Raw genomic sequence first — 17,615 nt, forward strand, 5'->3', positions numbered from 1 at the left:
AGTATTGCTACTCCAGCTTTCTTTTGATTTGCATTTGCATGGAATATCTTTTTCCATCCTCTCACTTTCAGTCTGTATGTGTCCCTAGGTCTGAAGTGGCTCTCTTGTAGACAGCATATATATGGGTCTTGTTTTTGTATCCATTCAGCCAGTCTGTGTCTTTTGGTTGGTGCATTTAGTCCATTTATATTCAAGGTAATTATCGAGATGTATGTTCCTAGTACCATTTTCTGGTTTTGTTTTTGTTTTTATAGGTCCTTTTCTTTTCTTATGTTTCCCACTTAGAGAAGTTCCTTTAGTATTTGTTGTAGGGCTGGTTTGGTGGTGCTGAATTCTCTTAGCTGTTGCTTGTCTGTAAAGCTTTTGATTTCTCCATTGAATCTGAATGAGGTCCTTGTTGGGTAGAGTATTCTTGGTTGTAGGTTCTTACCTTTCATCACTTTAAATATATCATGCCGCTCCCTTCTGGCTTGCAGTGTTTCTGCTGAGAAATCAGCTGTTAAGCTTATGGGAGTTCCCTTGTATATTATTTGTCGTTTTTCCCTTGTTGCTTTTATTTTTTTTAATTAATTAATTAATTTATTTTATTTTATTGGCTGTGTTGGGTCTTTGTTGCTGTGCGTGGACTTTCTTTTAGTTGTGGTGAGTGGGGGCTACTCTTCATTGTGGTGCATGAGCTCCTCATTGCCGTGGCTTCTCTTGTTGTGGAGCATGGACTCTAGGCACGTGGGCTTCAGTAGTTGCAGCATGTGGGCTCAGTAGTTGTGGCTCACGGGCTCTAAAGTGCAAGCTCAATAACTGTGGCGCATGGGCTTAGTTGCTCCGCGGCATGTGGGATCTTCCTGGAGCAGGGATCAAACCCGTGTCCCCTGCACTGGCAGGCGGATTCTTAACCACTCTGCCACCTAGGATGCCCTCCGTTTTTGCTTTTAGTAACTTTTCTCTGTCTTTCATTTTTGTCAATTTGACTACTATATGTCTTGGCGTGTTTCTCCGTGGGTTTATCCTGCCTGGGACTCTCTGTGCTTCCTGGACTTGGGTAGCTATTTCCTTTCCCATGGTAGGGAAGTTTTCAACTAGAATCTCTTCCAATATTTTCTCAGGTCCTTTCTCTCTCTCGTCTCCTTCTGGGACCCCTATAATGCGAATGTTGGTGCGTTTAACATTGTCCCAGAGGTCTCTTAGGCTGTCTTCAGTTCTTCTCATTCTTTTTTCTTTATTCTTTTCCGCATCAGTGATGATCACCATTCTGTCTTCCAGGTCACTTATTCGCCCTTCTGCCTCAGTTAATCTGCTATTGGTTCCTTCTAGTGTATTTTTCATTTCAGTTATTGTGTTGCATATCTCTGTTTGTTTGCTCTTTAATTCTTCTAGGTCTTTGGTAAACTTTTTGATCTTTGCATGCAGTCTTTTTTCAAAGTCCTGGATCATCTTCACCATCATTATTCTGAATTCTTTTTCTGGAAGGGTGCCTATCTCCTCTTCATTTAGTTGTTTTTCTGAGGTTTTATCCTGTCCCTTCATCTGGTACAAAGTCCTCTGCTTTTTCATTTTCTCTATCTTTCTGTGGCTGTGGTTTTCAGTTCCACAAGATGAAATATTGCTGATACTGCTTGATACTGCTGTCTGCCCTCTTATGGAGGAAGCTGGGGAGAAGCTTTTCTTGTTCTCTGAAGAAATATCTCAAACATAGTATTAGGTGCCTTGGTTTGCCTATGTGTGGCACAAAACACATTACTACACCATTATGGAATCAAGTAATGGAAGACTCAGCTGAATAGAAAATCAAAGGGCTTGCAAATGCCTTTGAAAAACTGAAATATGCACCATGAACCCCATCAAGGCAGTCCTGCCCCACCACTAAAATCTGAACACCTCCCTGGTTTGTTTTACCTGCCATCTTTTCCACTGTCTTGTCTTTTGGGCTTCGTCACACCTCAGTCCTGGCCCCCATTTTCTACCCTGTGCCAGCTTCTCCCTGGTTTCATACCCTTTAACTTTGTGTGAGTTGGGACAGAAAACTTAGCCCAAAAGGGTTAGGGCAGGGAGCTGTTGGCACGACTTCCACTGAGTCCCCTACGTGCTCAGTCCTCCATCAAGCGCTCCTCACAGTTTGTCTCGTTCACTTAGCAATGGCTTTGGCATTTCAAAACGAATCAAGGATTAGAAGGCTCACAGTACAGTCAGTCAAAAAGCTGCAGAGCAACTAAGTGAGTAACTCCAACATCTTAAAGCTTGTTTCTGAGCGTGGCCCACGCCTAGAGCCTGATGAGGCTGGTCTCCATAGGCAGTTTGCTCACTTCCCCTCCACTGGCAACTGGTGATCAAAGGATCCCAAGTTTAAGCAAAATCTGGCTGGTCCGCTCATACTTGGAGATCCTAGCACTGCTTACTTTCATGAAACAGAACCTTCAGTCACCCAGAGCACACGGTACAAGGTCATGCTGAGACAGGCAACTTGTCTGGTTGGTTCCATCACCGTTCTGTAAATTCTGCCAAATGTTGTTTGCACACGGATTCACCCCCATGCTGATGAAGCGGAGTTAGTGATTGAGACGATTCCACCGTGTCTCGGGGCCAGGCCTGATGATGAGGTGAGACGTCTGGATTTGGAGGCTGAGGATCTGGGGTTGCACTCCACACCTCTTCTTACTAGACAGGAAAGGACAGCTTACGGGAATGCTCAGAGATCTTAATGCGCTCATCCGAAAATGCTCGTAACAATCCCTGTGTGTTGTGGAGCTTATGTGAAATTTCACGTAAATGTGCTGCGTGAAGTGCTACAGATTTGAAGTGCCTTACTATTCACAATATAAAGTTTACAGAGATGCTTCTTGAGCAGGCTGAGGTAATATGCAGGCAGTTTCAGAACTATCATTCATCACAATGTTAAAAATGTGATTCTTAAGGCCTTTTGTGCCACTTGGCTACCAAGTGAATATTAAAAAGAAAGTTGAGAAAACCACAGCTGATTGGTATTTGAAGAAATGTTGCTAGAGGTGTAGGCTTTACTGTTAGACAAGAAAGCTCTTGAATTTGTCAGACCCAGACGCAACCTTCGCAACCTATCAATCTACCAATCTAAGTGAGCGAAAAGATGGGTAGGACTTGACAAGGTCTTGGCAAAGGTCCAAGCCCTTGGAGCAGGAGAGTGGGAAGCCGGGAACAGTCGCTGGGCCCTCTGCTACCAATCAGGCTATGCTTGTCATCAAGGACGTTCAGTCTTTTCATTCTCTGAAATGGTACCTTTGACGAGCTGAGTTTTAATTTTGTTGCCCTTTTATTTATCACTATTTTTCTTTTACAGTTAGTGGGTGTTTTTTTGTGTGTTCTAAGAAATCTTTGCCTACCTCCAGGTCATGAAGATATTCTCCTACCCTCTCTGATAAAAGCATTTTGGTTCCCTTTTCTATTTAGGTTTGTCATCTATCTTGAATTAATTATTTCATGTATGATGTCAGGGTTTAGATAAATGTATAAAGACATGCATCCGTCACTATGGGATCATACAGAATATCTTTATGCCCTAAAAATCCTCTGTGCTCTGCCTATTCATTCCTCCCCTCCCCCCAAACACTGGCAACCACTGGTCTTTTTACTGTCTCCATAGTTTTGCCTTTTCTAGAATATCACATAGTAGGACTCATACACATTATGTATCCTTTTTTCAGATTGGCTTCTTCCACTTACTAATATGCATTTAAGATTCCTCCGTGTCTTTTTTTTTTTTCTTCTTTGCAGTTTTTGTTTGTTTTTTTATTTTTTTTGTTTTTTTTTTACAATAAACTGCATATATTTAGACTGTACAATTTGGTATCCCAATCTCCCAATTCATTTCCCCCCAACCCTCCCTGCTTTCCCCACTTAGTGTCCATATGTTTGTTCTCTACATCTGTGTCTCTATTTCTGCCTTGCAAACCAGTTGATTTGTACCATTTTTCTATAGTCCACATACGTGTGTTAATATACGATATTTGTTTTTCTCTTTCTGACTCACTTCACTCCGTATGACAGTCTCTAGGTCCATCCATGTCTCTAAAAATGTTCCAGTTTCATTGCTTTTTACAGCTGAGTAATGTTCCATTGTATATATGTACCACATCTTCTTTATCCATTCATCTGTTGATGGACATTTAGGTTGCTTCCATGTCCTGGCTATTGTAAATAGTGCTGCAATGAACATTGGAGTGCATGTGTCTTTTTGAATTATGGTGTGCTGGGTATATGCCCAGTAGTGGGATTGCTGGGTCATATGGTAGTTCTATTTTCAGTTTTTCAAGGAACCTCCATACTGTTCTCCATAGTGGCTGTATCCATTTACATTCCCACCAGCAGTGCAGGAGCTTGCCCTTTTCTCCACACCCTCTCCAGCATTTACTGTTTGTAGATTTTCTGATGATGCCCATTCTGACTGATGTGAGGTGATACCTCATTGTAGTTTTGACTTGCATTTCTCTAATAATTAGTGATGTTGAGCAGCTTTTCATGTGCCTCTTGGCCATCTGCATGTCTTCTTTGGAGAAATGCCTATTTAGGTCTTCTGCCCATTTTTTGATTGGTTGTTTTTTTGATATTGAGGTAGATAAACTGTTTATATATTTTGGAGATTAATCCTTTGTCTGTTGATTTGTTTGCAAATATTTTCTCCCATTCTGAGGGTTGTCTTTTCGTCTTGCTTATAGTTTCCTTTGCTGTGCAGAAGCTTTGAAGTTTCATTAGGTCCCACTTATTTATTTTTGTTTTTATTTCCATTATTCTAGGGGGTGGATCAAAAAAGATCTTGCTGTTATTTACATCAAAGAGTGTTCTTCCTATGTTTTCCTCTAGGAGTTTTATAGTGTCTGGCCTTACATGTAGATCTTTAATCCATCTGAAGTTTATTTTTGTGTATGGTGTTAGGAAGTGTTCTAATTTCATTCTTTTACATATAGCTGTCCAGTTTTCCCAGCACCACTTATTGAAGAGGCTGCCTTTTCTCCATTGCATATCTTGCCTCCTTTGTCATAAATTAGTTGACCGTAGTTTATTTCCGGGCTTTCTATCCTGTTCCATTGATCTATATTTCTGTTTTTGTGCCAGTACCATACTGTCTTGATCACTGTAGCCTTGTAGTATAGCCTGAAGACAGGAAGCCTGATTCCACCAACTCCATCTTTCCTTCTCAAGATTGCTTTGGCTATTCGGGGTCTTTTGCGTTTCCATACAAGTCATAAAATTTCTTGTTCTAGTTCTGTGAAAAATGCCATTGGTAATTTGATAGGGATTGTGTTGAATCTGTAAATTGCTTTCAGTAATATAGTCATTTTCACAATGTTGATTCTTCCAATCCAAGAACATGGTATGTCCCTCCATCTGTTTGTGTCTTCTTTGATTTCTTTCATTAGTGTCTTATAGTTTTCTGAGTACAGGTCTTTTACCTCCTTGGTTAGGTTTATTCCTAGATATTTTATTCTTTTTGTTGCAATGGTGAATGGGATTGTTTCCTTAATTTCTCTTTCTGATCTTTCATTGTTAGTGTATAGAAATGCAAGAGATTTCTGTGTGTTAATTTTCCTCCATGTCTTTTTATGGCTTACTAGCTCATATGGCCTTAGCCCTGAATAATATTCCATTGTCTGAACGTGCCACAGTTTATCTATTTACCTACCGAAGTTCATCTTGGCTGCTCCCAAGTTTAGGCAATTATGGATAGAGCTGTTATAAAAATCCATATTCAGGTTTTTGTGTAGACATAAGTTTTCAGATCCTTTGGGTAAATACCAAGGAGTGTGATTGCTGGATTGTATGGTAAGAGTATGCTCTGTTTTATAAGAAATTGTCAAACTGTCTTCGAGAGTGGCTGTACCATTTTGCCTTCCACCCCCCCACCCCCCCGCCCCTCCATGGATGAGAGTTCCTCTTGCTCCTCATCCTTGTCAGTTTTTAGTGTTGTCACTGTTCTGGATTTTGGCCATTCTAATAGGTATAAAGTGGCAGTATTCACTTTTTTGCTATATAGTACTATGTTGCATAGAATTATTTTAAGATATAATTTACATACAGTAAAAACCTTTTTTAATGTGTACAATTTAGTAGTTTTTACTATAGTCACAAGGCTGTGCAACCATCACCACTATCTAATTTTAGAGCATTTTCATCATCCCCCAGAAGAAACTTGTATCCATTAACAGTCTCCATTTCTACCTCTCCCAAGCACTTGGCACCACTGTCCTGCTTTCTGACTCTACAGATTTACCTATTATGGCTATTTTATATAAATAGAATCATGTAATATGTGATCTTTTGTATCTGGCTTCTTTCACTTAGCATGATGTTTTTGAGGTTCACCCATGTTGTAGCATGTACCAGAACTTCAAGCCTTTTTATGGCTGATATATTCCACTGTATGGCTAAATCACATCTTGTTTATCCATTCATCAGTTGGACATTTGGGTTGTTTCACCTTTTGGCTACTGTGAATAGCGCTGCTATGATCACTCATGTACAAGTTTTGTTAGAATAGTTTTCAGTTGTTTTGGATATATATCTAGGAGTAGAATTGCTGAATCATGTGGTAATTTTATGTTTTTAACTTTTTCAGATACCATCAAAATGTTTTCCACTGCAGCTGTATGATTTATATTCCTACCGGCAATGTATGAGGGTTCCAATTTTTCCATATCCTCTCCAATACTTGTTTATTTTCTGGGTTTTTTTTATTTAAGTTGTTTTATCCATCCTAGTGGGTGTGAAGTGATACCTCATTGTGGGTTTCGGTTTGCATTGCTCTAATGGCTAATGATGTTGAGCATCTTTTCAGGCACTCGTTGGCCATTTGTCTATCTTCGTTGGAAACTGTCTGTTCAAGTCCTTTACCCATTTTTGAAATTGAGTTCTTGTCTTCTTATCGTTGAGTTATAAAGTTCTTTAGATATTCTGGTTGCTAGACCCTTATCAGATATATGATTTGCAAATATTTTCTCCCATTCTGCAGGTGGTCTTTTTACTCTCTTGATAGTGTTGGTTGGTGCACAGAACTTAAAAAATTTTAATGAAGTCCAATTTATCTATCTTTTGTTGTTGCCTGTGCTTTTGGTGTCATATCCAATAAATCATTGCCAAATCCAATGTCATGAAACATTTCCTATATGTTTTCTTCTAAGAGTTTTATCATCTATCTCTTATATTTAGGCCTTTAATCCATTTTGAGTTAATTTTTGTATGTAAGGTGAATGCCCAACTTCATTCCTTTGCATATAGATATACAGTTTTTCTATCACTAATTGTTAAAAATCCTGTCCTTTCCACATTAAGCTGTCTTGATCCTTGTTGAAAATCAACTGACCATGTGTATAAGGGTTTATTTCTGAGCTCTCTACTCCATTTCCTTGGTGTATACATCTGTTCTCATGCCAGCACAACACTTTTGATTACAGTAGCTTTTTAATAAGTTTTGAAATCAGGAAGTGTGAGTCCAGCAAATTTGTTTTTTTCAGGATTATTTTAGTGATTTGAAATTCCTTAAGATTCCATCTGAATATTAGGCTGTGTTTATATTTCTGTAAAAAAAGACATGCCATCGGGATTTTAATAGGGACTGCATTGAACCTATATGTTGCTTTTGGGAAGTATTGTTATCTTAACAATATTAAGTCTTCCAATACATGAAAATGAGAGTCTTTCCACTTATTTAGGTCTTTAATTTCTTTCAACATTCTTTTGTAGTTTTCAGCCTGCAAGTCTTTTGCCTCCTTGGTTAAATTTATTCCTAAGTATGTTATTCTACTTTATACTACTGTAATGGAATTGCTTTCTTCATTTTATTTTCAGATCATTCATTACCACCATCATAAACATGATTCCAACACCCCATAAACATAATTCCAACATCCCTCAATCTGACCCATTTTGTCCAATGGTATTTTTTAAATTTTTGCTGCTTGTATATAGAAATACATTTTATATTTGTGTATTGACCTTGTATTCCGAGACCTTACTAAATTCAGTTATTCGTTCAGGACAGTTTTAATTCTTTCTTTCCAGTCTATATGCCTATTATTTTTTTGGCCCTATTGTTCCAGTGAATAATGATCTCCAGTGCAATGCTGAAGAGAAGTGGTGAGAGTGGACAGCCTTGCCTTACTCTCCATTTTAAGGTGAAAATTCTAATATTTCATCATTATGTATGGTGTTAGGTATAGGTTGTTTTTTTTTTAATTGCCTCTGTCAGGTTGAGAAAGTTTCCTTTTATTCCTAGTGTGCTGAGGGTTTTTATTATGAATAGGTATTGAATTTTGCAGACTGTTTTTCCTGTATCTATTGAGATGGTCATATGATTTTTCCATTTTATTCTGATAATATGATGAATTATATTGATTAATATTTTAAAAATAAAACAACCTTACATTCCTGGGGGAAAAAATCCTAATTTTTGGTCATGTTGTATTATCTTTTTAAAAAAATGCTGGGTTGGTTCAATTTGCTAATATTTTGTTAAGGATGTTTGTGTCTATGTTCAAGAGGGATATTGGTCTGTGGTTTTCTTTTCTTGTAATGTCTTTGTCTGGTTTTGGTATTAGGGTTGGGCTGGCCAAAAATGTTAAAAATTGAGAAATGATTTTCTCTTCTGCTCTCTGAAACAGTTTGTGTATAGTTGGTATATTTTCTTCCTTGCAAGTTTGGTAGACTCTACCAGTGAAACCATCTTTGACTGAAGTTTTCTTTGCAAAAGGTTTTTAATTGTACATTCAATTTTTAGAATCAACATAAGGATCTTCAGATTTTCTATTTCTTCCTGTGTCAGTTTTGGTAACTTGTGTTTTTCAAAGAATTTCTCCTTTTTATCTAACAGTATTTTTAGCATAAAATTGTTCAAAAACCCTTTATTCACCTTTACTAATTCTTTATCTATGCAGAATTGCTAATGATAACCCCTTCTATCCCTGATGTTTGAAATGTGTGTTTTCTTTCTTGTTAATTTACTCAGTCTGATGTTATTTACTATCAGCCCCAAGGAACTTGTTTAGCATTTCTTGTAGTGTGAATTTGTTAGAGATGACCCTCAGCTTTTGTTTATCGAAAAATATCATTATTTTGCCTTAATTTTTATATGATATTTTGGTAGTTTATAGATTCTAAGTTGCAGGCATTTTTCTTTCAGCACTTAAAGATCTTGTTCCATTGTCTTCTGGCCTTCATTACTTCTGATGAGATGTCAACTTAGTTTTGTACGTATACAATATGTCTTTTTTCTTCTGGCTCCTTTTAAGATTTTTTCCTTTAACTTTGTGGTCAGCATTTTGATTACAAAGTGACTGGGTGTGCTTTTCTTTATGTTCATTCTGCTTATGACTTGCTCAGCTTCTTGGGTCTGTGGGTTTATATGTTTTCTTTTGTTCAACCATTTAAAGCATGGCTGGCTCCTGCCCACATTGTCTTCCTCTAGAGCAGGCCTGCTCCTCTATCTACCTACACCAGACTAGGTGTTTGCCTCAGCTGGGACTTTTGGCTTAACCCTGGGGGGTTCGTTCCTACCTGAAATTCAGCTAACAGGGCTTCCTTGCATCTACAACCTATTCTCCAAATAGAAAAGTATGATTCTTCTTTCATGTAGATTTATTTTGCTGTTACCACAGTAGTGAAGGCCTTTTACATCCTCCTTCCTCTTAATCCTGAAGGAGAATTCAGGGTGTTTATTCTTATTCCCTTCATTCTAGATACATGAGAGATTGTACTTCCTGCCTCATAAAAGGTAGGTGTGGCCATATGACTTGATCAACCAATGAAAAGTGAAGCGTGACCGTTTCTGGGCAGAACATTTAAGCCTGTGTGTGACTGGACACTGTCATGTCCCTCTGTGTGGTAAGCTGAATAATGGCCCCCCAAAGATGTCCTCTCAGTCCCTGGAAACTGTGACTATGTTACCTCACAGGACAGAAAGGATCTTGCAAATGTGATTAAGTTAAGGATCTTGAGATGAGAGTATCCTGGCTTCTCCAAGTGGGCCCAGTGTAATCACAAGGACCCTCACAGGAGGGAGAGGGGAGAGGCAGAGTGGGAGGAGACGTGATAACAGAGCAGAGGTAACAGAGAGAGCTTTGAAGATGCTCCACTGCTGGCTCCGAAGATGGAGGAAGGTGCACAGGCAGCCTCTAGAAGCTGGAAAGGTAAGAAAACAAACATTCTCCCCTAGAGCCTCCGGAAGGAAAACAGTCCTGCCAACACCTTGATGTTAGCCCAGTGAGACCCATTTCAGACTGTGACCTTCATAACTGTAAGACAATAAATCTGCATTGTTGTAAGCCACTTAAGTCTGTGGTAATTGGTTACAGCAGCAAAAGGAAACGAATACACTCTGTCCCAACAGCAGCAGTGCTCCAAGGTGGGGAGGCTGTCAGCCTGCATTCCTGGGTGAGTCACCCAGAGCAAAGCCAAGCCCCCTGCTGACCATGGCATACCTGGAGTACCAGCAAGAAGTACAACTCTCTCCTTTTAAGCCACAGAGATTTTGCAAGTATCTGCTTTTACAGCATAGCTATGAGTCAGTACAAATCCCACACAAAGAATGTAACTCTGTACAACTTTGCTCTGGGACTTGAAATTTTTTTTCAGTGGGGCCTGAGAGTTCAGACCCCTAGAAGTGATGAAACATTTGGGCTACTCTGACAGGAACATCAGCAGTGGTTCAGTGTTAGTTCAGCAAGTCTGTGGAGGGCCTGGTATGTCGTAGCTCCTCAGTGCCGTAGAGGACACACACACAGCTTCAGAATGCTCTGCTCTTTCTCAAAGGGAGAGTAATTGGAAGGAGAATCTCTGAAGGCAGTAAGCCCAGAAGACAATATAAGGTGTGAATTCAAGAGAACTTCAGAGAGTTTTCATAACAGTGGAGAAGGGTTACTATGGTGAAGAAAACTTGAGAGAGAGTAGCATCAACAAATACACACTACCAAATGTAAAATAGATGGCTAGTGGGAAGCTACTACAGAGCACAGGGAGACCAACTTGATGCTTTGTGAAGACCTAAAGGGGTGGGATAGGGAGGCTGGGAGGGAGGCTCAAGAGGGAGAGGATATGGGGATATATGTATACATGTGGCTCTTTCATTTTGTTGTACAGCAGAAACTGATACAATACTGTAAAGCAATTATATTCCAATAAAGATTAAAAAAAAAAAAACAGCCTCTTTTAATCAGCAATGAGTTTCACTGGATGACGCTGTTCAGAGGCACAGAGAGCTGAGGTCTTCACTCTACTTTTGTCAGAACAAGACAAATGACAAGAACAAAAATAAACAAACAAAAACAAACTGAAAGCATAGGCTTTTGCAAGCAGGTATGTTTCAGGGTCTTTCCTGGGACCAGAACACATATAGTCCTATAAACCCTTTGCTTGTCTGTAGAAGAGGACAACAAATGTTCCCAAAGAGCAATTCACAGATGTTAGGATTTATACTATATAATGTAGTTATGACTCTGCATTTTGCAGAAAGGATAAAATGTCTCTACCACATCAGTTTCTAAGGCAGAAAGGAGCGTATTACATTTTTAGAGATTTCTCTTAGGATTCAGGAGTACCAGGCCTTGAAAAGATCTAATGAATCCTCTAATCTAATGCCCTGTGAAGGCTGGATGGTCTTGACCCTGACTCTGGGCCCAGGAAGAACCCAGGGGTGGGAGGGTGTTTTCTAGGTTCTGAAGTGAAAGATGCTAGGACTGAGTCTGGACACCTTTCCTGGGGGTGGGGTTGAAGCCACCAAGCAGGGTGTAACTAGAGGAAGAGTGTGAACCACAGGGTGTAAAGTGGACACCAAGGAAGAGCACCACAGTGACAGGGCGAGGAGGAGCCACTGAGAATCAGAGTGCTCAGCACAGAAATTAGGGCTCTAAAATCCAGTCCAGAGACCGAGTGGGGTGCCTGGTGCAATAAAGCCCATCTCCATGAAGCGCTGGCCTCATGGCCTGGGGCAGGCCTGGGCTCGGAGACCCAGAGGTGAGGGGACTTCCTGAAGATGACATGGAGGAGGACCCTGATCCCTGTGGGCATCTATCCTCTCTCCACTCTGCCTATGGGTCCATGAAAACTTTATCCATGAACACTCGCTTATCTTATCTACCTCAGGGCCTTTGCACTGGCTCTTCTTTCTGGTTGGAAGGCTCTTACCCCACATATCTACTTGGCCTACCCTGCTCTTCTGTCTTTTCTCAGTGTCACTTCCCCCATGAGGCCTTCTCTGACCACAGGTGTAACCTGCTCCACCCATCCTGTTACTTTCCGTCCTTCTTTTCCTTTCTTTTCTTCCTCTGTGACACCTATGTGACCTCTGGTAGACAATGCAATTTACTGATTTGCTCTGTAAGTGGCTCACTGTCTACTTCCTCCTGCTTAAATGCAAGCTGCACAGGACGGGACTGTGCCTGGTTTGCTTACTGATGCATCTCTAGTGCTGTACTGGTCCTGCACAGCCTGGGGGCTCTATAGAAACCTGTTTCATGGGAGAAATGGACATTTCCAAATATTATCCTGTTGGCAATAGCATATTCCATGACCAATTCAGGTAACTGAGGACATAGCTCTACCTCATATAACACAAATTAGGGCTGCAAGCACTATATGGGAGACTCCTGATACCTATTTGTGGTCTCTAGCTAAGTACTTTTTATCTTCTTTTAAAATACTGTGATCTTTTCCAAGAGCGTGAGTCCTCTTGCCCCTGTCCTGCCCGGGGTGGAAGCGAAGATCCACTCCCACGGCTGGGAGAGCTGGCTGCAGAGGAGCAAAGGCAGTAGGTCTCTGCTGCCCTTGTCACAAGGCACAGGGTGGCTCTTTCAGAGTCTAGATTTAGAGACAGACACCAGGGAGGCAGAGTGCCAGAGAGAGAGATGGCAGCTGGGGCAGCCAACCTGGGGGCCGGCTTCCTGTGGTACCACAAGAAGGTGAGGAGGTCCATCTCCTCCTGCCTCGGCCTCCCGGGAGCTCCTCCCTCCCCTTCTCGGGGCTCCACCCACGTGAGTGCTTGCAGACACCCCACAACCCTGTGGGTGCACAGCGTTCATGTGTATCCTCACTGCACGGGTGAGGGGAGCGAGGAGGGGATGCCACATGCAGGCCAGTGGGCTGTCCGTGATACACCGCGGCCTACCCCTCCTTCCCGTCCAGCTCTCGAGACTGAGGGCCAGCACACAGCTCCTGCGTCTGCACTTTGTCTCAACATGGAACTCGTATATTGTAATGTTCTCCACTCTCAGCGGAGCTCCTGCCAGGGCAGAGGCACTCAGGGCACACTGATCCCTCTAGAGCCCCAGCCCCCACCCAGAGCAGTAGACGTGCTTCCTGAGCAGACCTGGACTGAACTGATGCTGGCGCGTCCTGGCCTTCTTCCAGTTAGGGAAGTAGGACACCAGGTCCTGGGGAGCTGCCGTGGACTGAACTGTGTCCACATGTTGAAACCCTAACCCTCCTTGTGACTGTATTTAGAGATGGGGCCAGCAGAAAGTAATTAAGGTCACATCAGGTCATAAGGGTGGGGCCCCAATCCCATAGGGTTAATGTTCTTATACGAAGACACGCTAGGGAGTGCTGTGTGTGTGTGTGTGTGTGTGTGTGTGTGCACCGAGGAAAGGCCATGTGAGGACACAGCCAGAAGGCGGCTGTCTGCAAGCCCGCAAGAGAGCCCTTGTCGGAAACTGGCCCTGACAAACTTTGATCTTGGACATCTGGCCTGCAGAACTGTGAGAAAATAAATTTCTTTTGTTTAAGCCATCCAGGTTATGGGCCTCTGCTGTGGCAGTCCGAGCAGACGAATACAGGAGCCACCATGAGATTGGCCAGTATGGCCTGGTCCGTGGCTCCGGGCTCTGGGGCCTCTGATTCTGAGGACAGTGGTCCCTACTGTGCTTCCTTGACCTAGAGCTGCAGGCCTGGGCAGGCACCTGCCTGTTCTCCCATCCATGGCTTGCGGTGCTCACTGAGCATTTATAGTTTAGCCTTTGAAGACTCTCTGGAAATGGGTTTTGCTATTCTCCCAGAAGCTGAAAATCTTCCCTAGAGATCATGTTGAAGCCTGCAATAAAACCTCTTTGCTCAGAACCCTCCCTCCACCCCAGAACACTGTTAGGAGACCACAGTGATTGTCTCCTGTGGTTTCCACGGTCCCTCTGGGGCCCCGAGGAAGCCCAGGGCGGCCAGGTGGAACTTGCATGGAGTGGGCTTGGGCAGGAGCAGGCTGGTCTGCTTGGAGAGGAACACTGAGGACTGCCCCCTGGCACAAGCCATTCCCTGGGCCTCGACACCTCCTTCCAGTTGCCCAGGGCACCTGGGGAGTTGCAGTTCCCGGGTGAGGATGGCAATTTACCTGCAGCTGTATTTCTATCATAGATACTGATGCTTCAGGGCTGAGGCCTCGTTGGGTTAGTTGGTTAACTGAGTTAGTTTAGCCTAGGGTGAGGGAGGAAAGGGAAGAAAAGGAAGGATAAAGTGGAGGAGAATAAAAGGTCAGGAAGAAAAGTGGGGAGTAGAAGTCACAGGATCAAAGCACAGAGACGTCAGATCCCATAGAGTCAGGCTGAGAGGGGACAGAGGCAGCACTTGTACACAGTGACACCTGAGTCACCTCTCCAGGTGACACTTCAGATGATGAGACGTGTGAGTTCGCAACACTCAGAGCCAAACACCCTCACGGGCCAAATAGCGCAGGGGGGTATTTACGGGGAAAAAAGTCTTTGAGAGCCTTGACTCGTTTTGGATGTTTGTGAAGGGCTTTTTCCAGCTCTGTGTGTTTTTGAGAAAACAGCACAATAGTCAGGCTGACATCATCTGGTGTTAATGAGAACCCTGTAAACATTTCCACTTTGAGTCAGGCCAAAGCATTCCTTTACAATATTATTTAATCATTTCTTCTAGCATTCCCCTATTCAGTACAAATGTCAAGCAAATGTTCAAAAATGAAAGAAACCAGTGTATTAAGAAATAAATGAACCGATGGTAACGATAATAAGAACAACAACCCCCCGGTCAGGCCAAGTACACAAGGTTCTGGATTTCTTCCAGGGGCTTCCACAGGGCAGAGGAATGTTTTTGCTGTTCACTTACACAGCTGAGCTGGCCCGCTGCCATGACAGGCAGCTTTGTTTGTTTGGTTTTCACTTTTCAGCATGAAATACAGTCCTGTCTTGCTTCTTCTGCCTCTGGGGCGCTCTGAATGTTTCTAACTAGAATCCTTTCTGCTCATTTGCAAAAAAAAAAAAACCTCCCTCCCCAGGAACCGGTGATGCCAAGAAGCCCTGCTGGGGGCATGAGGGTCTGTGCGGACCACAGCTCTGTTTGGTCAGGTCATCAATCAACAAGAATTTCTGAGTTCAAACTTTCTGCACAGTAAGTTTTACTTCAGGATAGCACTAATTTGTTTTTTGAGCTCAATGTGGATTTGCTCGTAAACCTAGCAGACTGATTCCGCTGGGGAATTCGCGCACAGTCCGCCCCGTCATCACAGCCACAGCACACGGTTCGTGGGCACGCTGGCCTTTGTGTGCTCTCAAGGTGCCAGCAAGCTTCCCCCTGATGGAGGGCGCCGTCAGAGGGCTGACTTCAGGTCTGTGCCTACACAGGGGCTCCTTATGCCTGCTCAGGCCCAGAACGACAGTGGGGGGGATGGGAAAGACAGATCTAATGCAATACACCTAATAAACAAGTAAGCCCATTATATACTACCTTAGAAAGTAAACTGCTGTAGAAAAGATAAAAATAAAGCAGGGATAAAAGGTATTGGATGTTTTGGGTGTGGGGAGGGAGTTTACAGATCAGGATAGAATGGCAGAGTTTCTTTAAAAAATAAACAGGCAATTAATATGCAAACTAAGGACTGTACTCTCAGGCACTTCTCCTAGAGAAATGAAAACTTGTGTCCACACAAAAACCTATACCTGAACTTCCATGGCAGCTCCACTTATAATTAGCCCCAAATGGAAACAACCCAGGTGAATAACTTCATTGGGTGAATGATCAAAGGAGCTGGCACCTCCTCCTCCTGGAACTGCTACTCAGTAACGAAAAGGAACAAATCATTGATACCCCCAGCCACCTGGGGGAATCACCAGAGAATTATTCCCAGTGAAACAGTCCATCCCAAAAGGTTATATACTATAAGATTCCATTTAAAGAACATTCCTGAAATGACAGTTATAGAGATGGAGCACAGATGAGCAGTTGCCGGGGATCTGGAGGGGGTGGGGCCAGAGGGGAGAGTAGGAGGGCCCTGTGGGGGTGGAAGCGTGCTGTGTCTTGCCTGTGTCAATGCCAGCGTCCTGATTGTGCTATTGTGCTGGAGGTTTGTAACATGTCACCATTGCACGTAAACAGGGTAAAGGGCACAGGAGAGCTTTCTGTATTATTTCTTGTAACTACGTGTGAACCTACAATTGTCTCCCAATAAAACGTTTAATTTAAAAACTAGGGTGGCCCAGGTGGGCCCACCGAGAAGGTGACATTTGAACTACAACTTGACTTGAGAGATGCATTTATCTGGGTGGGCACGGTCGCGGGCAGAGGCCCTACTGCAGAAGAGCCTGTGGCATGCTGCTGTGCGTGTGGTGGGGGAGCGCCAAGGGACAGGGGGAGCATGGAGGAGGACAGAGCGGCTGAGTCAGAGGGGGGAGCTGGCGCCTGCTGGGCACGGTGAGCTTCCAGGCTCTCGCTCTTGGCCATCAGAGGACACACGGATGGTGCCGAGCAGCACAGGGAAACTGGCCAACTTCCCTCGTAACAGCCCCACTGGCTACTGAGTGGAGCCTAGACTGTGGGCCCGGGGCAGGAGCAGGGGGACAGTGAGGAGGCCGCGGCAGGCCGCCTGCATAACCCCGGGTGTCTCCCCAACCCTGGCAGGTCCCGTCTGTGACTCTCCTGGCCGCGTGTGCACGCAGATCCTTGGGAATGTGGCAGGAGCTGCTTAGTCCCCAAACCCCCCATCTACGCTGGGGACCCACAGAGAGCACATCGCACCGCTGAGGATGCGGACCATAAAGGTAAGGGGAGGAGCTGCCTCCGGGCAGGGACCTCAGGCTGCACCTTCCTCGTCAAGCCTCAGGGGCCGTGGGAGGCAGAACCTGGAGCCTCGTGGTTTAAAACAGTCACAACAACAGTGCCCCTTGGGGGGACTTCCCTGGTGGCCCAGTGGGTGAGACTCCGCGCTCCCAGTGCAGGGGCCCCGCATTTGATCCCGTATGCATGCCACAACTAAGAAGTCTGCATGCCACAACTAAAGACCCCACATGCCTCAACTAAGACCCAGTGCAGCCAAAATAAATAATTTTTTTTTAAAAAAAAGGCCCTTGATGGTGTCCAGGTGTCTGCATGCATGTCACTATTCCTTCCAAGTAGGAATGCATTCCACACATCAGGTTTTGAACACCTGATATGTGCTGGGGACCCGTGCACAGCACCAGGGATGCAGTGGGGGGATGAAGCTGGCACAGCTCTTATACTCACCGTGGCAAAAAACAAGTGAGCAGACGAATACATAAAATAGTGACAAATCATAATGAAGGTTATGAAGCAAGCAAAGAATGGGGGAGGGTGTGTATGGGGAGGGGGACAACAGTGCCCCCTTAGGTAAGAAGGTGACACTCAGGTTGAGACATCCAGGA

At 43.5% G+C, this 17,615-nt stretch overlaps 2 long non-coding RNA genes across 3 annotated transcripts in view; one reads left to right on the top strand and one right to left on the bottom strand.

Annotated features, from left to right (window-relative positions):
* Positions 1 to 17,615, bottom strand: part of LOC130832015 (uncharacterized) — a 45,410-nt gene that overhangs the window by 3,397 nt on the left and 24,398 nt on the right. The gene's annotated exons all lie outside the window — the stretch shown is intronic.
* On the top strand, positions 8,068 to 10,990 carry LOC130832016 (uncharacterized). The gene is made up of 4 exons (XR_009048168.1): positions 8,068 to 8,135; positions 9,140 to 9,206; positions 9,696 to 9,840; positions 10,172 to 10,990. It is a non-coding gene; the product is annotated as an uncharacterized LOC130832016 (long non-coding RNA).

Source organism: Hippopotamus amphibius, chromosome 11 (genome assembly GCF_030028045.1).
Source record: "Hippopotamus amphibius kiboko isolate mHipAmp2 chromosome 11, mHipAmp2.hap2, whole genome shotgun sequence".
NCBI classification, from domain to species: domain Eukaryota; kingdom Metazoa; phylum Chordata; class Mammalia; order Artiodactyla; family Hippopotamidae; genus Hippopotamus; species Hippopotamus amphibius.